This window comes from Argiope bruennichi, chromosome 4 (genome assembly GCF_947563725.1).
Source record: "Argiope bruennichi chromosome 4, qqArgBrue1.1, whole genome shotgun sequence".
NCBI lineage: Eukaryota > Metazoa > Arthropoda > Arachnida > Araneae > Araneidae > Argiope > Argiope bruennichi.
Genome location: NC_079154.1, coordinates 78467566 through 78494425, shown reverse-complemented (window position 1 = coordinate 78494425; position 26860 = coordinate 78467566). Strand labels below are relative to the sequence as shown.

Genomic DNA, 26860 nt, shown 5'->3' with positions numbered 1-26860 from the left:
ATGCTGTGGGCCTCCCACCACCCCCATCTTGTTTCTTGTATAATGCCTGCCCCTTCAACCTTTCTTATTAGCAGCGTGCAACTACTTCCCCCACCCAGGGGTTGCAGGTTTTTTTTCTTGCTTTCTTTCTTCCCGGCAGTTAGATATTACATCTTGTTGGTGGCTCTTGAGTGGTAAACTGACGTGATTCTCCCGAATGCTGCTTGAAGATGCTGAGGTTGTTGATTTAGATTGCAATGAATCTTAAAAATGAATCGTCATTTTTTTAGTATGTTCTACCATGACAGAGAAAAGAATTCCGTGCTTATAAAAAATACGATATAATTTGCAAATTTTGCATGGAATTTTGATTTAAATGAAATGAAAAATGGTGAATGGATGTTTGCCTTAATATATAAGATTCTTTTATTATAATATTAAAAGCATTTTTAAAACAATGCATACTCATGAAGATCGGAGTTTACAGCATGCAATTTTACAATTACGAAAATTCATGCTTAATTATATAATTGCATTTAGTTTACAAATAATTTCAACTATTTTATAATTAGCTTATATATGCCTAAATGTAAATCTAAAAATTTAATTTCAAAATCATGGCAGAATTTTTTTCTTTGTCAACTTTAATTTTGTATCTTTAAAATAATGGTTTCTTTTCTAATTCTAATTAGATAATAATAATAATAATAATTTCTAACTCTAATTCTAATTTAAATGGTTTCTTTTCTAAATTCTAAATAAAGTTTTAAAATATTGTTTTAGAGCTTATAGGAAACTCATAATTTCTAATTAACAGGATAATGACATTCACAATTTTAACATTTAGTAATATTAACAATTTATCATCTTCTTCCTCGGTCACAGTGTAGCTTTTCTTTAAAATGGTTTTAAAAAATTTAAAAATTTATTCTTCAATCGTGTGGAAGAGTAAGAGATGTTGAATCTAATCTGATAATTTTAATTACTGTCAATTTTTACCATTTGCAAATTGAACACTATTTGTTATTTTGAAAATTCATCTGCAGGATTTAGATGACTAAATTTTGATCACAATCGAAATAATAAATTCTATAATAGCTTTCAAATGGTCAGTTAATATTGCTGAAATAATATTTAAAAAAATAATCTAAGCATGGTAAAATAACTAGTTTATGAAACAACTAATTTTCTATATTTTATTTAAAATTTAAAATTATTAAATTGAAATTTACTGCATTTTTTTTGGAAATGCTAATTTTTCAATTAAAATAATGAAAAACTAATTTTTCAATAAAATGAAGTATTAACTTTTTTCAATAAAAATATTGTAAATGTATGTATTATTAAAATTGCCTTATATCACAAACCTAGAGACGAAATCTTAGTTTTAATGATATTTTCAAAACAGAAGCAAACATCCATATAAACGTTGCACTTTTGCTTTAAAATTTTCTTTTTTTCCGCAAAATTATAATTCATTGATAAAATTATCAACCTAAATTCAATAAAACATTGAAATAAGTTAAAACAATATTAATTTGAAAATTTTGCAAAACTTTGGCTGCATTTTAATATCCCAACAACAGTTCAGTTTCCAACTTAATTACGCATGCGAACAGAAGGCTGACTTAAGCCACTTTTTAAATAATTATATCACTTAGAATAACAACACCCCGATTAGCGCAATGTATTTCACCCACATCAGCAGCACACAGATTCCTCCCCACACGAACCTATTTTTTTATGCGAATATCTTTTTAAGAGTGTGACACTAATAGCTCTTTTTATGAGTGTTATTACAGTTTTTCTTAAAGCTTCCTAATCAGTTCTTGATACAGCCATGCATGATTTTTTTTTCATTTCTTCTACCCACAGCGGAAGATTAAAAAAAATAATAATATTATACATGAAGAACCGATCGCGGCAGTGGCGAAGTTTTTAATCTTGTTAACTGCCTCGTATCGTGCGTTTTCATTAGGAAGCTATAACTCCTTGATGGGGAGGGCACACTACTCCGGCTAACAAAAGACGACAACGCCCACTGACGGCAAATAAAAATTTATGGCCCTTCTTTGACCATTGAAGATGATAAAAAACAATAAACCTTAATTTAATGGATCTCTGCATTCATTTTTTCACTTATTGTTCCAGGGCAGTTTTCTTTAACGACTTGGGGAGGGTAAAAAAATACGAAGAAGAAAAGAACGTACGTTCCAGACCATCAAAGCTTAAGTGTGGTAATTTTTTGCAGCGCTCCAAGCCGCCTCAAGTATTTTAATTTTTTTAAATAGGGTGGAAATGAGGAGTTTGAGAGGCGTTTTTCTGATAAGGTGATACGATAAGAGTTATTGTAAGGATATATATTTAAAGACTTTTTCTTTGTCTCGGCTCGATAGAGCGGTGGTGTGATACATAATACTTAAATTGGAGGCACCGTTTGATTTGGTTAGAATGATCCCTTGTTTGAACGTTGGTAGATAACATAATTATCTGTTCGACAGACACTAACTTTTTTTTTCTTCTTCTTCTTCTTCCCCCCCCCCCTTTCTTACGAACTTGGTTCAAGGAATTTTTTTTTATCTTATCATTTTTTTTATAGTTATAGAAAAAAATTTCTGTCTTTTTATCTTTTAAATTCTTATCACTTGAGAGTGCATTTTTGCTTTGTGAATCAAGTGCTGTATTTAATTTGAAATCTCACTTTTTGCAGCTATTGACAAAAGGTACTTAACGAAATTAAACGAAAATTTACATTTAATGGCTTTAAATTTACGTTAATGACCGTTTGTAAAAAAAAAAAAAAAAATCTTTTAACAAAGTTTATTCTTTTAATTCTTATTTAAAAAAAAACAGCAATCTAAAAAGGTTTAAGGTTTAATATTTCTGACAAACTGATGCCATTTTGTGCCTCATTTATGTCTTAATTAATCAGCATGTTACTACTTTTTGCTGCAATTTATTTTTTTAAATCTCAGTTATTATAAAATGTTCAGTTTTAACTCGACATTTATTTATTAAACAAGATTTAATGTTGGGAAAACTATTTAGTTACTTTCAATAATGAGTTCAATCTTATTCAAATTTAGTAACTATTTTTATAATTTATGTTTCGATTTTTAATAGCATATTTAAACTCCTCATTATATATATTTAAATTTTTATAAAACTCATATATGAGCATTTTGAAAAAAATAAATGAAAAGTACTTGCATTGCTTAAAAATATTAAATGTCACTTTAGCAACTGAGGTTCTGTTAGTAAATTAGCGAGTTTATTATTCATGCAAAATTGATGTAATTGTTCAAGATCACAATTTGGTACATAAATCAAATTTAGTAATTATTTTTATAATTTATGTTTCGATTTTTAATAGCATATTTAAACTCCTCATTATATACATTTAAATTTTTATAAAACTCATATATGAGCATTTTGAAAAAAATAAATGAAAAGTACTTGCATTGCTTAAAAATATTAAATGTCACTTTAGCAACTGAGGTTCTGTAAGTTAATTAGCGAGTTTATTATTCATTCAAAATTGATGTAATTGTTCAAGATCACAGTTTGGTACATAAATCAAATTTAGTAATTATTTTTATAATTTATGTTTCGATTTTTAATAGCATATTTAAACTCCTCATTATATACATTTAAATTTTTATAAAACTCATATATGAGCATTTTGAAAAAAATAAATGAAAAGTACGTGCATTACTTAAAAATATTAAATGTCACTTTAGCAACTGAGGTTCTGTAAGTTAATTAGCAAGTTTATTATTCATTCAAAATTGATGTAATTGTTCAAGATCACAGTTTGATACATAAATCAATTCAAAATAAAGTTCACGTTTTAAAATTAATTCTTCTTTTTTTTTTTAAGTTTTCGCACATAAAAACCATTGCTAAAATTAATAAATATACTTGTTGCAGTATGCGCACTTTCATTCTATAAGGCCTAGGAAGAAGAATGCATGCAATAACACCACCTATAGGCAATACTAAAAAGTTTAATTATTTTTGGAAATAATTGTATAACTATTTAATTTCTTGTGTATTTATTTATTTAATCCAGTCATTCATAAACCATCTTTTAAAAGATAAAATAAAACATTTCTTTTTAGATTATATAATCGTAATCGTTATTTAAACATAGAATCGTAGCTTACATTCTATAGTTTTATGATTTTAAATTCTAACACATATTGCTGCTACTATTCCTCTGCAGACGTTCTCTCTTCAGTAGCAATATGTGTATAATAATCAGGCTTTTGTCAGTTACAAATAAATTTTGATAACACAAATTGATATCAAAACACTATTTGGCAAAACAATTGAATTGATAACATGCATAAATTACAAATTCTCACATTTTGATAATCAAATCTCAAGTGATCAATGCTTTTTCTTTTGCTTCATTTGATTATCATAATATGTATAAAGCATATTTATATCGAAATATCAAGTGTACTCTGTGTCGGATATTTGATATTGTTCATACTATTATTAGTTTAATTGATGTTTCTCGATTCTTTTATAATGATTATATAGAATGATATAGTTATATAGAATCAAACGAAGTAACCATCTCTATTTATCATTTGTATTGAAGAATCTATGAAATGGAAATATTTCCTAAAGAACTTTTCAGTTGAATTTTGAATTTATTATTAGCTTTTAGCAATGATAAAAGTTTGAAGAACTAGCTAAAGCATGCTGATTTGATTTTTAGACATCATATTTCTAGTCCTATACAAAATCCTCTTTTTATGCGATGTATAGTAGTAAATATATTCAACTAGTTTATTTTAGGGATCTAAAATTAGCTTAGAAGTATTCTTGAAGAATAATCTAACTCTAGATACACAGTCTAGTGGACATTGTTCTAAAGCTTCGAAAATCATTTAGTTTGATTGTGATTGACTTTTATATTGTTGTCTTGCAGTAACTTTTTAAAATTTCGGTGTTTAAAAACATTTGCAGAAATAATCGTTTTCACGGCTTAGTTACGGTTTAGTTTCACGGCTGCACTAATCCTTCAGCACAATTTACAGAGAAAACTGTAAAATCTATAACCGCCAAATTTATACGCTGTTACTTAAAAGATTTTCAAAATTTTAATTAAGTTTTTTAATTAATTCTAATTATAATTTTAATGAAGTAAAAATTTCTAGAGATTTTAATATTTCTATTTCTGTAGTTTTGGAGAATATTTTTACCATAAGTTTGGGACACAACGCAAATTTTATACCATTTTAAAATTTAAAATATAAGTTTTTTAACGGTAAAATTTTTATTTCCGTGTAATTCTTTGATGTTAATATTATTTTTTTTTAGTTTATCATCCAATTTCAATTGCTATATATTGTTTCCCAATCAATCGTTCTTTAATGATCAATATTCTTTTTAATTGTGGAATCGGTCTTCTCAGTTAAACCTTCCATTTAATTTAAAATTAATTAATTTATGTTTCAGAAGTATTTTCATTTCAAGACTTGCTTGCGTAATGAATGAATAATTTAATGAAAGTATTTTCCACTTCATTTTTTCTTATTATTTTAGAGATACATAAAGTGGATTTAGTAATAACGGTAGAAAGGTAGTAAAAACGCTAACGATAAAATATATAAAGCCTTTTAACCCTTGTCTGTAAATTTGTCTGTAAACCCTTGTTGTAAATTTGTCTAATATCTTCTCAATATGCGTATTTTTTCTCATGGTATTATGAAAAAAAAACATTAAAAATGCAGCTTAAATAGCAAGCAGTAGATATCAGCTAAGGAGAAATTAAAAAAATTTAATTATTAATTAAATAAATTGTTATTTTAATTAATTAAAAAAAAGTTTTTTTTTTTTTCACTTTCCTGGCCTATTCCAAAACTTAACTGAATGAAGTTAACTGAAACTTATGAAAAAAAAAAAAAAAAAAGTTGTAAAAGTGATGGTAAGCTAATTCGGTAAATAAAGGGTTAAACCATTTTCTAATCTCGAACATGGTGATAATATCACGTCTAGAAATTCTTTCATATCTAGACTAGAAGTTCATATTCCCTTTTTTTTTTTATGGGAATAAGATTGGATCAGCAAAAGAACGGAGCATTGTTAAATAATCTTTCCGCAAATTCTGAAAAAAAAAAAAAAAAAAAAACACCCAATGAAAACACACACACACACACACACAAAAATTCATGTAATTCTTAAATATGACTTAGGTTCATATATATATATATATATACATAGTTAAAACTTGGCAACCTTTCATTAACGCCATTGATAATACAGCAAAAACGAAAAGCACTAAAAGCGGCCAAACCTCCCAGTTATCTATCATAACGTTTCTTCAATAATTTTTAGAATTTAAATTTGCTTTGATATCCGTGATTCTATTCACTAGCCTGCGTTCATACAATATGCATCAAACTCGAAAGGCATGTCTTCACTTCTTTTCCCATTGAGTAGTTTTAACAATAAGGGTCAAATCTAATGAATTCCCTTCTAGAAGAACTTCCTAAAGCTTACAATTACCGCTCTCCTTAAAGTGCAAGAGGAACAAAGAGCGAAATCTCTTTTCCACTCAGTGTTCTGTCCTCACCCTTAACCCAATCCTAACTTATCATTAGACACGTCAAATTTTAAATTCTCCTTTCATTTCCTTAATGATCCCTTCACCCTCGTTTGTGTGGGAAAACAACAGAGGATTCCATTTATTCATTTGTCGTCGACAAGCACACAGTGACGTCGTGTTTATTATAGGTCTCTTTTCTCTCCCTTAATAAGCTGATGAGTTTGTGGAGAGTAGTCAGAGAACGCTAATTGAGATGGCTCATTTAATTGAAGCGAGCGGGAGAAGGATGATATAAGGGAGTCTAACTGCCATGTCAAACAAAGGTGGACGATCACTTAGAGAGTTAATGGTGAGCGCCCCGGAGAAAAACAGGGTTGATTGTTCGACAGTAATTGACATAATTCGGATAAGAAGACATCTTGAGGAGGAAGGTAACACCTCTTTAATATCTTATTCAAATGAAGTTTTTATTGTTGGAGCTAAAGTTGGGAATAAAGACGATTATAAATGGTTTGGTTTTAGTCGTATTATTATTCGCGTATGATACAAACACTGATAATGGACCGTTCCCGGAGAAAAACAGGGGTTAATTATTCGATATTAATTGTCATAATTCGGATAAGAAGACATCTTTAGGAGGAAGGTAACACCTCTTTAATATTTTATTCAAATGAAGTTTTCGTTGTTGGAGCTGAAGTTGGGAATAAAGACGATTATAAATGGTTTGGTTTTAGTCGTATCATTATTCGCGTACGATACAAACACTGATAATGGACCGTTCCCGGAGAAAAACAGGGGTTGATTATTCGACAGCAATTGTCATAATTCCGATAAGAAGATATCTTGAGGAGGAAAGTAACACCTCTTTAATATCTTATTCAAATGAAGTTTTTGTTATTAGAGCTGAAATTGGGAATAAAGACGATTATAAGTGGTTTGGTTTTAGTCGTATTATTATTAGCGAATTTTTTTTTTTTTTTTGAAACTGATTTTGGAAATAAAGACATATAGAAATGGTTTGGTTTTATTTGAGCTACTATTTTCTCATATGCAGTTTTAGCGAGAAAAAAGTTTTGTAATCTTTGAAAAAAAATGGTGTTTTATACATTTTTGTGCACAGAATTTTTTTTCGGGGTGAGGGGTGAGGGATTATATTCATGTTCCTATATATGTGTATATGATAACTTAAATGCGCGATGATCTGAAAGAATGAAATTTACTTTGCAAAATAAATTAAGAGAAATACAATTTCGTGCACTTCGCTCATTGTGATTAAAATGTCAAATGCGTTAGTGAGACAGTAATATTTGCCCATTGAAATTAATAATAAGTTTTGCTTAAATTCATTCCACACGATATTTTTTTAAATATTAAACATGCAAAATAATTCAAAATAATACGGAAACTGTTAATTGAGGTAGAAAGCACAAATACTAGCCAGAATCATAGAAAAACATAGGGTCAGAAAGGTCACCAGGCACAGAAAGTGCAGAAATGGCATGCCATTAGCGGTTTAAGATTTCTTATTTGGCAATATATTGCACATGAATAGTGTGTAAAGTATTCATTTTGTGACGCAACAATAATTCAAAACCCATACTATTTACACAATAATTCTCACATCGCAACAGCTGCACAGGAATTAACGAGCTCTTTCGAAATCGCGAATATTAGCATTGAATTGGAGAACTTTTTCAAAATTACGACATTTTATTCATATTATCACTGAATTGATGAACATTTTACAAATTATACATTTTGGAGACATAAGCAATTGTGACTCTTTTGATGAAGTTGCCATGTTTCCCACTCAATAATTGTAAAACTGAAGATCTTCCGCATAGATTTTAATTTTTAATTGATCATCGCTAAAATCCTATAACATTTCTATTGGAAAAACCTCCACCAGTTTATCCAATTGGCATTTTGTCGTCACATTTTCCTGCGTGAGTTTTGCTAGTTTGCATGTAAAAACTCATAAGCAAGAATTTTCTACGAAAATTACCCCCGCATAATTTAATAAATTTGAATCATATAAAAGATTAATTCATTTAAGTTGTACAAAAAAATTTTAAGTACTATTTTATCTTTCATAATTCACTTAAAATCGAGAAAACTTGATGAAAATCTGAGGGTAATCGATGCTGTTAAAACACAAGTAAAAAGGTTTAGTTCTTTAAAAAAAAACGTTGAGATCTTTTAAAATAGTACAATCCCTTTTAGAATAAGTTCCTATGATTGCATATGTGCAAATCCTCAACAAATATAGTTAAGTAACTTAAGATATTTATATCTATTTTTAAATCAAGAATTAATATAGTTTTTACAATCAGAAATATTTACATGATTAGTGTTTAATTTTTTTTTTAATAATAAATAAAAAAAAAATAGAGACCAAATTATGCAAGACGATTGAAAAATTGGGAAATTTCTTTAAATCTGTATGTAATAATAGTTTTTATATTTATTAATTTACAAAATATCTTCCGCTACATTTATTAGAGAAGTTGACAGAGAATGAAATTTCTAGTCGAGGAGAGTATTTGTCTCATGAATCTAAAAAAAAAAAAAAAAAAAAAAAATGAAATTTTCTTTCCAAAAATTTGAATAAGTTTTCCATTCGACATTTAATCGAGTAAAATTATCATGAAAAATAACAAAACGTAGACAAAATACATAACAAACAATTTTACTGTCATATGCTGTTGATCTCACTATTCAAAACAGGCCTTTAAGTTTACTGCCTGACATATTATCGGATTATGGTATGAGAAGAGTTGAAGTTTTTTTTATGCCGTTTTTTAATCTTAAATAGAAAAAAAACTTTAAACTTTAAAATAGAGCATAATAAGTGTTAAAAGACCTATAAAATGAGCTCTCTAGAGTGTAATGAATGCTTAATTTGGTCAGGAATAAATTTTATAAAATTGCAAAATTGGAAAAATCATTAATTTTTTTTTAATGGAATGAATTTTTATAATTTTCTTTAGGTTAGTGTTAAATATAAGGGAATCATTAATAAAAGTTTTAAGTCGATATCTGCATTTTTTTTTGAAAAATTCATTTTTATGAAAAAGAAACGACAAATGGTTATAAAAAATTTTCAATCCTTCAGGCCAAAATAAATAGTAAAAATAAATTCTAAAATTGTTATTCTATAATTTTTAGCAGTATCGTAGTGATCTATTTAAAAAAAAGAGACGGAAAATAAATTTGAAAAACAGAATGTTCCTACTTTGTAACGATAGATTCTCGGCAAACATTAAAGAGTAATGTTCGTGAGCTTAATAGTCACCGGAAAAGGAATTCTGCTCTGAGAAAAATGTAAATTTTAAATTTAATTTTCACAATGTTTTTTTTTTTTTTTTTTTTTTTTGAAAATTTACTATTATGATATAATTTGAAATAGCGGAATAAAAGTTTTAAGTAAAGCCATTTTTCAGTACAAAATTTTTGATTGATAGAAAAGTACATATGGCCATTTTTCATTCTTCTTTTTTTTTTTTTTTTCAATAAAGTTTTAATAAAATAATGCAAATATTTACCTGAAACTTTTACCTGCTATTTCTTTCAATTTAACACATAGAAATCAAGAAATTTCGTTTAAATTAAAGAAAAAATATCTTTCTAAATTATCAATTTAAAAAAAAATTACTCCTATTTAAATTAAGTTATCATTATATTCTATAGCTAAGTTTTAGAATTTTTTTAATTTCCTATATATATATATATATATATATATATATATATATATATATATATATATATATATATAGCTTTTAAACTTAACATTTTCTTCTCAGAATGATATCTTTTTTTTTATTTAAATGCGAAAAATAGGCATTAAAACTTCTATCCTCTTATCTGGTGAGATAAAGCAAACAAAAGGCCTGTATTACGGATGACCAGCTCAACAATTTCAATCAATAATAATGCTATTCTATAATTTTTCTACGGTAAAATACAATTCAACCTGACTTCATATACTTTTCTCGCATATCGCATTCAGTCAAAAACAATTCACTACTGAACATTCTAGATTGGAACAGATAAAACTTCTTTACAAATAAAACTTGTTCAAAATTAATTTCCTTATATTGAAGATTTACTTTTTCTTGTAACATTTTTCTCAATGATTTCTAGTTTTTTTTATGGCAATTATAGAAACTTTTATCCAAAAAAAAAAAAAAAAAAAAAAAAAAAAAAAGAGTTTTAGATCATCTTTTAATTTAAAAAAATATTCGTTCAAAGATTTTCTTTTAATTTCTGTGCAATTTTTTCCCTTCTATTTCCAATCATTAAATAACTAACAAATTACACACAATTAAATGTTTTTAATATTTTCACTAGATGAAATGGCATTTCTCAGATAAATAAAATAAAGCAATATATACAACAAATATCATTCGCACAAATAACAACATGTATGTTAAAATATACTTGAATACTTACGACAGCTGCAATTTTTATGAGGAAACGAAACCATCTATTTGAAAAAAGTATTTCTTCCCATTGTGCCATCCATGATACAAAGCCATTCCCATGATACAAATCCATAATATGATGTAAGGGCGGCATACTTGGTTTCCTCTAAATACCTAGTTGCGTTTTCCCTTTATTGTGTTCATGTGCTTATGTATATATATTGCTCAGATACGCAAACATATAGACACTTCCCAGATTTGGAGAGCTGATGATCCGAACATTCATAATTACTCCAGAGCATGTCCAAGTATGCCCTGAAATCCTCATACTTCATTGGCATGCTCTGGAGTAATTATGAAATCCTCAGTGCGAAAATCTGGTCAGAAATAGCACGAGTTGGAGCTGAATATTGGATATCATATCTGTTTTAATATCATCTCAATTTATTTTTCTTGTGACATTTGGATTTAGCGTTCGACCCACGCGGATGAAAGGAAAAGATGCGGCATTCAAGGATAGTTTGCTCTGACGCTTCCATGGAGTGCCTAAGTATAATTGCATCGCGTAAAGGGCACATGAATCACCGGATTAAAATATCAGAATTCATCATGCTGCATTTGCTGAAAAGGTTTAGCGGTAGAAGCCCTTCACACACTAGAGAGTAAAAGAAGTGAGTATCAAATTATTACACGAGAATTAAAGTATTAATATAACTTTCTTACACTTACAAAAAGAAACAAACAGAGACTTATAATTGAAAAATTGCACTTTATTCGGATATGAATTATTAACACTAAGGAAGCCGGAAATATATATATATATATATATATATATATATATATATATATATATATATATATATATATATATATATATATATATATATATATATATATATATATATATATATATATATATATATATATATATATATATATATATATATATATATATATATATATATATATATATATATTTTAAAAAAAGGTGATCAGATATCAGCTATCAATAGTACTTCTCTTGAGACAAATGATTTCTTAGAATTTAACTTCAATTTTATACACACCAGTATACTTGTTTACCATTTGTAAGGCCAATTATATATCTCTTGTTTTACCTCGGTGTGGCCTCATATAGCTGCTGCCAAAATAAATCTCACAAAACAACACATCCAACCAGCCTCAAGACAATCGACTTCTCTCTTAGAAGCTTTTCTTATTCTCTACTTAGCTGCATTCGTCCTTTTAAATGAAGTAAATGCAATAAAATTAACCCTACTAAATAATTAAAGTTTGAAACATTGAGATGCTACTTAGGAGTCACTGATTGCTGTTTTCCTTTCCAGAGTGTTTAAATTAATTTTGCTTTTTAAACAATGCTTTAAGACGAAGATTTAATAGACAACAGGAAGGAGACAACGCGTCTCACGACCTTGAAATATTTAGTTCAAAACTAACCTCTTAGAAAACATATAGAAGGCACTGAAAACTCTGTAACAGAGACGCATCAAAATTTATCTGCTTATTTTACGTCATATCACAGAATATTAAATAAGATTAGAAGGTTAGAGAAGATTATTAGAAAATAGAATTTTAAAAAATAGCCAATAAACACAATTTCTTAAGTGAAGCTAAAGATTTCTAGGTCAGTTGCTCAGCCGTTATTGATGAGCATATTTTATAAAAATCAAATGTAATAAATTATTTTCTCAGATGTTCTGTTTATCTTTCTCATCTAATAAAATCCCTAACAATAATACTGAATTCCTGTTAAGTTATTGACATTCATGTTGTCACTGTGGTATGAGAGTCTTCTATGTAAGAATAGAAAATATTGTCATTGTATTATCATCATATTGTCTTGAATCTTAGAATTGTAAAAACAAAACACTTTATAAGTTAAGAAATTTTAACTTAAGCGTGACTAGCTCAAACACGTAATGTTTATTTAATCAAATCCATATATTAGGTCATTGTACTACCTTATACATACTATTATACAATACACCCTGACATAATTTACTTCAGAAGGTGTTAAACTCAAAGGACGGTGGAGGAAGATAGTTTCATTAAGAATATTTTATATTCTTCAACCATGAACAAAAGTGAAATTTAATTATAAAATCATTTTTGGGATCCCCGTGCTGAAGAGAGAAGAAATGTTATCGACAGCTGCTCATCATACACATTGAAAATACAATAGTTATAATTTTAAAATATACAAAATTGAGAACGATATTAATCCTAATCTTAATTGGGAAATATACAATATAAAATTACAATAATCGTCAATTGCAAACGGGATGAATATTATTATGCATTTTTCTATGACATGTGATATGCAACAAATAAACTTTTATAGGAGTATATAGTTCTTAAAATATCTATGGGTTGTCAAATTCTTGTTAATTAAAAAGAAAGCTACTAAAAAATATAAAAACATTAGATTCTGAAAAAGATGTAAGTGTTATTGCAGTATTGTACTTTTTCCCTGCTTTTATTTCATGCTGTCAGAAAAGGATTAGTTTTAATGTTAAATTATTTTTATAGAGTCAGCAGAAAAAAAAAAGAGCAATATTTATTAATTTATCTACGTCGTCCTTGCAGTAGAAATTAAAGCATCCATTTTTACTTGAAGATTTAGGTGTTAATGATATATTATATTAATTTATTTCAATATATAATGGCGAGATTAAGATAAATAATATTTTAATACGATTAAAATATTATAGTTCCTAAATAACATGTTTTCATTTTTTTAGCAATATAAAATTACATACAATTTCTTGAACTATGTTTAAACGTTCATTTTTTTATTTTCATTATCAGTTCTAATAATGTCAAAGAATTTGATACACGATACTTACTCAAAGCAAAAAATAATTATAATAACTACATTTTGGCTCAATAAAAAATATTTTAATTATCTGTGCCTTAAAAGCTCAAAATTTTTTAGCAAGTAATCTTCCGGTCTTAATATTTGTAATAATAATAATACGCGAGATTATATTTGGAACCCAGTACCAAAAATGTATAGTTAGATCATTTTTATGAAAAATATCTTTACGAGGAAATTTGTTTTGTGAATTTGATATTATATGAGATTTAATAATTCAATATTGAATTAAAACTTATTTAATTACATGATCTTATTTGAAATTAAATTATATCATTTTCATTGATCTGATGAAAGAATATAGATATAAATTAGCATCTCTCTAAATTAAAATAATTTTAGATGAAAAAAAATACAATGATGGTAAAAGAACATACGATTTCTTTTAATGTGGAAAAAAGGTTATAAATACAGAACATTGGTTAAAAATAGCATTATTTCAAAAACTCCAAATATTCTTAAATTAAGTAATAATATATTTCCGATTTTTAAATAGAAGAACATTGGGTTTTAGAAAATTAATTTGCAATATGCTTCACCTTAATGAATTCATGCTTATAGCATTCTACTTTTCATGAAAAAGAAACAAGAAGAGAACTGCTACAAATATTTTAGTTCTAAAAGGGAAGAGAAGTATCTCTCATATGACACATTTTTTTTCTCATTCTATTATATTCATATAGGTGTTAAAGATTTCAATGAACCAAAAAGTTCTTGAAGAATAAAATTAATTTTAATAACATTTTTCAATAACTTAAAAATATGGTAAACAATGCCAATATATTTTAATTTCGTTTCACTATTGTAAAATATAATTTTCCACCTCAATGCATGGCGAAGAATTATTATGAGAGAAAAAGATCCTACTAAAATAATATGATTAGAATTTGGATTTTAAAAAAATGCTTCAAGTATAAGATAAATAATAGTAACATTTTTCAATGACGACGGAATTTGAAAATAAAGTCAATATAATTATTTTAATTTTATTTCAATACAATTATAAAAATATAAAAATAACAATACAATTTTCCATTTCAAAGCATAGCGAAAAATTAATACGATGGACAAAGATCCAATCATAATCTCATGATTAGAATTAAAATTATGCTTATTTAATTGATTTATAATAAGAAGAAAGGAAGGAAATTAATAAAATCTAACTAACAATTAATAATTAACTAACAAGAAGTTAAGTTAGAAACTATTTCTAAAACTCAAGGGTAATATAATTAATGAAATTCCCCCTATAATTAATGAAACATTGGTAAGTCGCTTTTTAACTTAATTTTGTGTTTCGAATTCTTTAGTTGAATTTAATCGCACTATAATTAATATGTTAATGAAACAAAATTTGAACTCATCTTAATAGTATTCAAAAATAACTTTATTTAAGGAGATAATTGATACTGAAATTAGGAAAAGAAATGATTTTTAATTATCTTCATCTAATTTAATTTTTATTTTATTTATATTTATATTTAATTATCTTTGAAATGAAATTAGCTTTGAAACGTTTTATTTCTACAATATACACTTATACGCGAATAAAATAAAATATGTACTGTTATATAAAATATACATTGTTTCATAAAATATGTAGTGTTACATAAAATATGTACTGTTATATAAAATATGTGCTGTTACATGAGTTAAATAGCTAATTCTTTTAGAGAAATGAATCTATTTTTGTCCACTCTTTCTGAACGGGATGTTGTATTTTTCAGATTTAAATGTCTTTGAAATGTTCAAAAAGTTTTAATTTTTGAGGAAATTATACAAAATCTGTAATTAAGATTATAATAAAAATGTTTCCTAAAAATGAACTTTATGGAATAGAGTACTCAGCTTCATTTAAAATATTTTTATATAATGAAATATTGAAGGAAAAAATTAAAAATTAAAACACTTGAAAAATTTTAAAATTTTTAAAATGTAGATTTAAAAAAAAATGTATTTAGCTTTGACGCATGCACATACGTCTTATTATTTTTCAGTCTTAATGCAAATGTAACTAATGCTCACCATTTAATAAACGTCATAAAAACAAGTTTACAAAACCGAACACCAAATTTATTAAAAGGATATTTAAATTACAGCTGGTTATCCACAAAACCAATCATTAATTTCATAATGCAACAATATACCTTATCGCACGAATGCTCTCCTGCATTTATTACATTATCCTTGACATGCAAGATCTCACCTTCATATATTTAGTCTCCTCTCTAATACTAGTAATACCGATAACTGTTTGTAGAAATTAATCATGATTTCTATAGAAATGATGGCACCCAGAAATCTCTAGGCTCCCATAACTAACTTTGATAGCTATACTTCCCGCAATCCCAGACGCATGATTAAATAGGCCAAAAAACGACACAACTTTTCAGATGTGAAACAATCTTCTCAGATCCATTACACTAATGGGCCAATGGAAAGCCATATTCCAAGGGGAACGTTTTGCAATGTCCCTTCCCCCATCTCATCTTTCCAATGACCATCGAAAGAAATTATGAGTTGTGCGAGCTCGACCTGAATTATGTTATGCTTTTCAGATGCTATGGATACTAATGGGTGACACTTCATCAAATTGTGCTGTGTGATGGGCGCTCCTCTTTCAAAAGATAGAATGAAACTGATATGAGCACAAATAGTAGATACTTGATAAAAAAAGATATTTTTCATGCCTTTCGTTTTGTATAACCTCATGATTGAAGTTTATGTAAGAGCGATAATGTGGTAATAAGTATTCAGGAAAAGTAAAACTTACTAATTCTATAAAAATGACACTTATGGTTATGCAGAACATAAATTTTTCACAACTCATTTTTTCTGTAGGGAATCTTTGATTTACTACTTGCATTACTAAAAAAGTTTTTAAACCAAGAAATTAAGCATTCAAGCAAAATAAAAATGATCAATTACATAATAATGGCACCGGCATGAATAAAATAACTTTTTAGTAAATCATTTTTCGACAGCCATTGTCTGAATGCTTCTATATTTGCCAAGAAGCGGCTTTAGGAAGTCTGTAAAGGTCATAAATTTTTTAACGTCATTGATTCCAAAATTAAATTAAAGAACGAGAACGAAAAAGTTATTAAACAAATTAATTAAGGCTTTTTATTCGGCACTAGGGCCAAATATAATGAAAGTATTTATATTCAATATAATTTATATGCAATATAATTGTCTAAATGCTTCTATATTTGCCAAGAAACGACTTTAGTAAGTCTATAAAGGTCATAATTTTTTTTAACGTCATTGATACCAAAATTAAATTTAAGAACGAGAAAGGAAAAGCTATTAAACAAATTGATTAATGCTTTTCCTATGACACCAGGGCCAAATATAGTCAAAGTATTTATATTCAATATTAATTATTGATTGGTTTTCTTATGGTACATGGATCAAAACTAGTCAAATTGCGTACATTGAAAAGGAAGTGCAAATGCAGTCAATTAAAAAAATTAAAAAATTATTCGAATATAAATGGGCAAATATATAAATCTAACTAATTCTTTCAAAATTTGTGGGAAGGGGATAATCTAGCTCAGCCTCAAGATATGAGAAAGAATTAAATGATTTGGTAGGCATTAGCGTTGAGTCATTCCAAAACAAACGTTGAAAATCACGCAAAATAAAAATCAATGACAAATATCTAAAACGTTAATCTTTAAAATGAGGTACATTCGGTCGTAGGCAAAGGGACAATTAAATAGCTACAGCATCATTATTGTTGGATCATCAGGAGCATGCTTTTTTAAACAGCAGCTTCTAATCCTCGTATTCGAGGTATTACTTGCAGGGAAAATATTTTTAATAAAACAATCTAGTATATGTTAACTCGTGTTTCCGAAAAGTGCATTCTTTTCGTTTATTAGATCTATATTGTATAGATTTATATAGTATACGTAATTAATTTGTTTCACTAAACAAGTTGTAGAAACTATTTATGCATTGTTAATAATAAATATACATTGCATATAATAAAAAGAATATTTCCTACTTCTCATTACTTTATGAACAATGAGAAGAACACGTTTCGCCATGTCAATCCATAAATGCAAGAAATAATGCATGTTTATGTAAAATACGAACTGAAATTCAATGTTTTTTTTTTTTTAGGTAAAGTTATGTTATTTTTTTCCTCCCAGAAATCGATCATATTTCTGAAAAAAATTATTAATTCTTATTTTAAATATTAAGTATACAAGAAAGTGTTTCTTTGAAAAACACGAACATACGGTTCATATAGACAATAAAAAAACATGAAAAACATAGAAGTTATTCAATCACCATTAACTATTTTGAGAAGCAAATGTAACTGATCATGACCGTTAAATCTAACAGTACGGATTTTCATGCTACGATGTAATGAAACAACTACTTTCTTTCTAAGGATATGTAAAGGATTGTAAAATAAAATTTTCTAGTCGCTTATGAGGTATTTCTCATGAACGGACATTGAATCCGTTGTTTATATTTTAACTGCAATATTATCATGAAATTCATTATGCAAACATAAAATGTTTGAAAATATTTACACACATTAACTTGAGAATGGCAACAACTATTGCCACAAACTTGATTTCTAAGTATAGTAAAGTGCTCATGCGTTAGCTACACAGTGAAATCGTTTATAGCGCTACCTGGTGGCAAATAGCGGATAGCGCTCCTATTCCTTAAACGGCACAAGGTACGGGGGAAAAGTCAATTTCAAAATTAGGGAGCGCCTTCGATTTAGCACAAAGAGACACCTTGTGCACATTAATACCAAGAACAAAATTTTTAAGAGTATATATTTGTTTGTTCTCATTTTATAAAACTATGATATCACAAGACATAGACGAAAGGAGAAAATGCTATATCAAAGAGCGACCCAGCATTGCAGGACTTTTCTGTAATATATTATTTTTGCTTGTGTTAGTGTACCAATCAATGTAGTAAACAGTATGAAAGATGAAATTCTTTTAAAGGTCTAAATCTGTATTACAGATGGTGGAAAACGTTTGAACACTCAAAATAAAAGCATCTTGTAATAATTTTTTGTTTGTTTGCTTCTTTGATACATTGCTTGATGACATCACAATCTTGGAAATAATGTCTAAACAAATATGGTTTTTTTTAAAACTTTGTTCTTAAAATGTTTCTTCATACTAAATCGAACTTTACAATTTTGTAATTGATAAAATTCACTTTACAACATAAAAATGAAGTTATAACTTCTTGAAAGAGTTCATAAAGTTCGAGCAATATTTTCTAGAAACGGCAATGGACATTAGTTTTAAGTAGTTAAGAAATTCATTATAATTTTTATATTTCGTTTAACTTTTATTTCATAAAATGTACTATTAACTATGCAGTGTAAAATATTTGAAACTTTCATTTAATAGCTATAATATTTTTATTAGTTTTCTAATCCATGAAACAAACAAACAAAAAGAAAAGAAAGGAAAACACTACAAGTGAATTTCAAACCCAAATGTTTGTATGGATGAATTTGAATAACCTTAAAATTTATTAAAGTTTTTAAAAACATCTTACAAGATTTCTTATCATCAAAATCATCAATACAACTATGGATAGTATTTTTTTATCAGTCTTTAAAGAAAAAAAGAGAAAAAAATGAAGGCACATCAAGTGAATTTCAAATACAAGTGTTTGTATGGATGAATTTATATCACCTTAAAGTTTATTAAAATTTCTAAAATCATCTTACAATATTTCTCATCATTAACATCATCAATACAACTATGGGTTGTGTTTTTATCAGTCTTTAATATGTGAAACAAAAAATAAAACATATGAATTTCTAATACAACTGTTTGTATGGATTATTTTATGTTATATCAGCGGTTCTTAACCTATGGGTCGCGACCCAAAATTGGGTCGCGAAGCATATTTCTTGGGTCGCGCTGAGTCAAACCAAAAAAGTTAGTAATACACCAAATTTCAGACATTTTAGAGATGACGACTTGAATAAATATCAACAATCGAAAATGAATGTGATTAACAAGATCAAAAAATATCAGCTGATTAAAAAAGCGAGAGCAAAAATAGTACGTGAGATGATAATAACGGTGAGAACTAAATGGAACAAAGCTGACGACTTTAATTTTGATGTAAGTGATTTGCATGAGGAATTTGTTAATATTAATCAATTTCAAGAATAATTAATAGAAATACAAAGTACTTTCTGGTTAAAATTAAAAACCGAAAATCCAATAATTGTTAAAGAAGCCCTAAAAGTATTATTGCCCTTTGCAACAACATATATGTTTGAGGCTGGTTTTTCGGCTCTGTGTGTAATCAAAAACAATTACTGGAACAAGTTAAATCCTGAAATAGATATAAGGTGCTCCTTGACAAGCATTCAACCGAGGTTTGAAGATCTTTGAAAATGTATTCAAGTACAAGGTTCTCATTAAAACTGTATGACTTGCATTTAAAATTTAAAAGACTTAACATATGCATTGATATTTCTTTTTTTTAGGAATAAGTTAAAATGTCAATTATTTTCAAAAAGTTAAATATACTTTAATTTGGTCAATAAAAATTATTAAAAACACTTGATTATTAATTAAATTTTCCTTGGATCGAAAAGTACTTTTGTTTATCTTTATTATTAAAAAAATAAAAAAAAATTGTAAGTTAAAAAAAATTATCATCGTAGGATTGAAGACTTTCTAAAAATACGATCTAAAATAAAGCAATGAAAAAATTTTGACTTTTTTTGGGTCGCGACATCAACATATTTCTCAAATTTGGGTAGCGGCTTAAAAAGGTTAAGAACCACTGTGTTATATTATTAAAATTCCTGAAATCATCCTAAAACTGATCTCATATCGTAATGTTAATTAATACCTATTATTAAAATGAATTAATACAGTTATGAAGCCTTTTTTATTAGTTTTTAATTCTGGGACATTAATAAAAACAACAGAAATGTTAAATACCAGTGTTTATAAGAGTGAATTCACTTTATATTAGCATGAAAGATCTCTAAATCATTCGACAAGATATCATTAACATTCTACATCATATTCATGATATGAGTATGAAAAGGGTGTACTGTAATTAAATTGGCTATATTCTGAAAGTATAAATCTTCTTAATATATTTATAAATAAAACTATATCTCTAATAATGAATATCTTATTTTATACATAGAATTCGAATCAAAAGATGGAATAACGTTTGGGAAAAAATACTCTTTATCGTGAAATGTATTTGTTGTTCTGTAATTTGAAGAATAACAATAAAAAGTAAAGAAACATATTATATAAAAATAATTATGCTATCTTTATTTTGTTAATTTCTATTAATTTTGTAATACTATGTATAAATTGTTTAAAATAACTTTTATTTGTAAAGGAGTTGAATCGATATCTTTTTAATTGAAATGGGCAATAAACTACTAAGCCAGACTGCAGACTCATATGAACGAAGTAGGGTTGAATCATTGTTATATAAAATATCATTAAATGTCAAAACATAAACACAATTTAAGTTGAAACTGTAAGTAACTTAAAAGTATAAAACTATTAAGTTTCCTGGGCATGGATAATGAGATCCAATGAATAGAATGAAGTAGAATAAATGACAATTGTAATTCTGAATGTGAAGAATATATATTTTTACATATATGTAGTTTCAAAATGTCAGAAACATTGAAAAATTTCCCTATTTTAATATCTTTAATGTATTTTAATATTGCTTATCGTCTGCATGCTTGCAAAGTTTGGATATCTATAGATGGCTACTTAATACAATGTTTAAATAAATCTGTACTACCACCCATTCTGACTTAATTATGTATATCTAAGACTAAATTATAAAGATTCACAAAAGTAGATACAATAAAATGATTATTACTAATTTATTTTATTATAATGTTATTGCTTTAAATGATGATAAATATTATAAATTTAAATAAAGGGTCGCTCGTTTTATTTATTTATTTCTGCACTGGAATTCTGAGTTCTAGTTTTTTTCTTTTGAAAAACTTTTTTTAAATTGAAATAAATTCTAATTAAAACTCATTACATTGGAAATGAACGATTGTGTTTAATTCAATCCATCGATTAATGCAGACATGGACAAATTCATTTCTTTGTGTTTTTTCACTCTCCAGCATACTTATATACACAAAAAATTATTGGATAAAATGTTTATAAAAATTTAGTATATGAAATTTTTTTAACGGTGAATTTATTGATTCAAATAACATAATGTAGAATTATTTATGCCATTTAAAGCATTTTTTCGATTTGAAATATATGCCTATCTACAATGAATTATAAATTAGCCACAATTTAAATGGACACCATGTAATTGCATTATTTTTATAGTCATATTTAAGTTCTTTATTTTGAAATGGAAATGCATTTATATGTGTGAAGCGATTCCGGGAAAGTGAATGAACTTTACAAAAATTGCAGCAATCATTTAATTAGATAATAAAGCGATATCGATATTAAAAATTCATGTAAAGAAAAATGTTGATTTCCGATAAAAATGAAGTTTTTTGGATCCCCCCCCTCGTAAATAAAATATCAATCAAGAAATTGTCTTGAATAGCGACACTGTATTTTAGCTTCAAATTGTATTATCTGTATCCATTGGAATTGTTCCAATTTAAACATCATTATTTCATAAAAAGAATAATAACAATAAAAAAATCCCAGTAATTTAATTTTATTTGATATTTATAGATATAGTTTTGTGAATTTGAGTTCATTCTTATTGAACTAGATGTTTATAAAGATATGAGCTTTATGAATATGTTTGCATTTTATTAAAACTGTAATTTTTCTTATGTATTCTGGAAAGATCTCAATAATATTTCATTAACTTTACATAGCATCATGTTATTTTCCATGGAAATTTGTGTTCATTAATTGATAAATGTGAGAAGCGCAGGAAAATAATTAGTAATTTTACTTTGAATATAATTTTTAATTCAAATTTACTCATTTAAAGATATTAATTTTTTAATTATTTCATCTATTCACTTTCATTTGATATTTTATACCACTTTTACGCTTGGAATATAATAAATAAAAAATTATTAATAAATTATTTAATCGTATGCTTTCTAAAAAGATCTCAGATAATATTTCATTAACCTCATACAGCAACATTTTATATCCCATGAAAATTTGCTTTAATTAATATATAAATGCAAGAAATCAAGAAAATAATTAATAATTTTGCTCCAAACATAACTTTTAATAAAAATTTATTCATTAAATACATTAGTCTTTTCATTATTTCGTTTTTTTTTTATTTTGTTTTCAACGATTTTATTTTATACAATTTTTATACTTGGATTATTCTAAATAAATAAATTCCCTAATCAATATTAATTAATCATATGTATTCAAGAAAGATTTCAGATAATATCCTATTAATCTTATACAGCATCATTTTATTTTCCAGGAAATTTGCTTTAATTAATAATTAAATGTGAGAAGCGCAAGATAAGAATTAATAATCTTTTTCTGAGCATAACTTTTAATAAAAATTTATTTATTGAAGATAATAATTTTTTTCCTTATTTCATTTCCTTTTCAACAATATTACTTTTTACTACATTTATGCTTGAAAAAAAAATTATTATTCAATTATCTAATTAATATTGATTAACTAAAATTATTTGAAAAAAAGGTTTTTCATTTATTATTAATAAAATCACATACAGAAATACTATCATCGACAATAGTTATATATATATATATATATATATATAGTTATCTACTGTAGTCAATACAGTTAACTAATATAGTGATCATCATAACTAATGAGATGTTGCTCCTTAATCACTTATGTTCTAAAGCATTTAGAGATTGTTTTGACAGTCCCTTTTCGTATCTCTAGGCGAGCCAGATTCCTTCTCTCCTAGTTGGATAACTGGAATAGAGTCAATTCATGCGATGTCACGTAATGAACGTAGCAATTTATGCCAAGCGAACATCCAACCAAATGTAATTTTAGGATATTACTATACTGTTAGGATATTATTATTTCCTGTTTAAGAAAAGCAAGCGAACTTAAACTGGTTGGTTCACATAAGATGAAAGGATCGTATGCCATGTCGTTTAAGTATACTATAGTAAATGCTTCAATAAATAGCTGATTTTTAGTATTTATATGCAATAGGAACAACATAGGTCCATAGCATTTTTCAATGACGTGAATTGATATACATTCAATTCTATAACTGTATGATTCAACTATGCAATTGCATAATAATATTTATTTAAATCATCTGAAATGCCATAAAAGAGAAATTCTGTGAGATAATCGAGGCAAGATTTTTGCTTTTCCCAATTCAGATAACTGAAATAAAACTGAAACTAAATTATTCTCAAAGAGATAAGGTAAAGTATGAACTAAAAATATCATATAAAATTAGTTGATCTCATAATTTTATTTGTAATTAGTTGATTCAAAATCTTAAGTCATATACTCATGTTAAAAGCATGTTATTTTATTTATTGAATAAAATAAAAATTTATATCGATTAAATTTTTTAAAATATTCGTAACACTAAATAAAAATTGAATTCTAATCAAGTTTAATTATTTATATATAATTTAGTCAATGTTCAGAACTTAAGAATATATTAATAACCGATCTACTCGGCGATTAAATTTCTTTCATATTTAATATCGTTATGTAAAAACTACTTTTATACAAATTTTTGTGATGTATAAAATCCTTTTATAATATGAAAACATATAAATTAGAATATTAATTGAACCAGAGTTATTTTTTTTAAATCTGCCAATACTAATTTTATTATGTTCGCATTTAGACATCTTGAAATCACTTCTTATAAACCTACAAAAGCAACGTGAAAAGATATGTTTCAAAATAAGACAGAATTTGGGGGAAGAAAAGTAGCAGATTAGTTCAAAGTCTTACCTTTGTTTAGGAAAAGAGCGTTTATATATTACTTTATTTTCAAAACAGCCCGCATTAATTTCTTTCAAAAAAAATTAATAATATTTTTATAAAAAATTACACAGAAATAGAATTTGTATCTTTGAAAAGGTAAAATTTTTAATTATAAAATGATGTAAAGATATTTTTTCTGAAATGTTTTCTCCTAAGTTACAGTGGATTAAAAAAAAAAAAAAAGGATAATTTCTATTAAATTGAATGTTTATTAACTTTTGTTTTTTGAAAAATTGACAGTATTCTTTCACATGTTTTAAATAATAAGCATGCAAAATTTGTTTGAATTAGGTTTGATTATTTAGGAGATGTGGAACATACGTACACAGCCACAATGATTTTTCTTTATATTAAGATTAAATAATTATAAAATTACAGAATCGTTTGGGATTAATTCCTTAAAATTCTTTACAGTTATAGCACATTCAAAAATTGAAGAAAACCCTTTATTGGAATAAACGTATTTTTGCTCGCTTTCAGTATCTAACAATATTAACTACTATAAGTAATCTTCTACCAAAAAAAAAATACATGTTTATTAAAATATACGTATCATGTTGTAAATTTTTAAAAATATTTCTTTCGAATAGAAAATATACAATCAATTCATTCATATTCAATACAATCGGACTTATATCAACGTTGTTATCTTCATTCTTCTTAATATATATTAAACAAACGACTTCAATAGGATTCCTAACTTAATTGCCATTACTAACAAATTATATTAAATTTGTGAAGTAATTTCATATAATTTCATTGCAGTTTAATATTCTTGATTTAAGGGAATAAATAGATCAATTATCTTAAATAAGGAATAAAAAAGATCAAAGATCTTATATTTGACGATTTAAAAACGAGCTTCCTTTTATCTCTTATTCCACCTCCAGAAACGCTGCAGAATAGCCGCTAATGGTTCTATCTATTTACACGTACTATTCGTTTCAGTATACTGAGACGACCTTTTTTCAATGATTTTATCTCATCAAGAGCTGAAACGCAGTACAATGTGCTCCTTTTCGGAATTGTTAAATAAAAATTTCTCCTCCTTTCATCTTTCCTTTCACCTCTATTTCGTCGAATTAAACGTATCCTAACGCATACGCAAAAGCGCAGAGGGTTTTAGTATTCATTGGCAAACCAATATATTTTGTGAGTAAAACACATCATAAAATTAAACAGAATTAAAGAAATAAGACAAGAGAGAAAACTAGAATCCCAAATTTAATTTTCTGAGACCAAACTGTTACGACTGAACAAGGAAAACTATTCCATTTTATTTCAAATCAGCAAGCGGGGGGGGGGGGGTATATCGGTTGAATTGCATTAAGAAGATATAAATGTCGTAAAGAATATTATTCAGAAGACGCATTTAAGGTCTTATTCTGCTAATCTGGGGTTCAACGGGGAAAAAAAATTCTTAAGTGCATAAAAAAAGCAATTTTGTTCTTTATTTATATTAGTTAATAATATTTGTTTAATATTAAATTAAGCTTTATAAAATATTAATAGACATTTATATTTAGTATTAAATTGTAAAATTAAAATAAAAATTAACTTTTTAATTAATTAAGTAGTAAAAATAATAATTAATTTAGCAGTAAAATTTTTTGTTCCGATATCATAACAACCAAATTTACGTTAACCGAAAATTTTTATAATTTTTCATTAATTTGATCATCATAAAAAATTTGTTCTCGGTAATATAAACTATCTTCATTTTTTTTTTTTTTTACTTCCTCACAATTTTTTTATGATGCATGCCAAAATTAGATCCTCTGTACTTTTTTTTCTTTGAAACCCCATGTTTGTTTCATTGATCATATTTTAAAATGATAATCCATTTTAAAATGAGTGCAATTATTCGATGAGAATTGTCAAATTTCTAATACCATAAGCTACATTTTTTTTCTTATATTTAGAAGTTTTTTTTTTCTTTTTAAGTGCCATTGCTTATATGTTTTCTTATATATTTATATAATCTTATTTTGCCAAAGTTTTATTTTTACCTATAATTGATTTTTTTTATTA

At 26.4% G+C, this 26860-nt stretch overlaps 1 long non-coding RNA gene across 1 annotated transcript in view; it reads right to left on the bottom strand.

Moving 5' to 3' along the window:
• LOC129967007 (uncharacterized) overlaps positions 1-26860 on the bottom strand; it is a 73598-nt gene that overhangs the window by 46196 nt on the left and 542 nt on the right. The gene's annotated exons all lie outside the window — the stretch shown is intronic.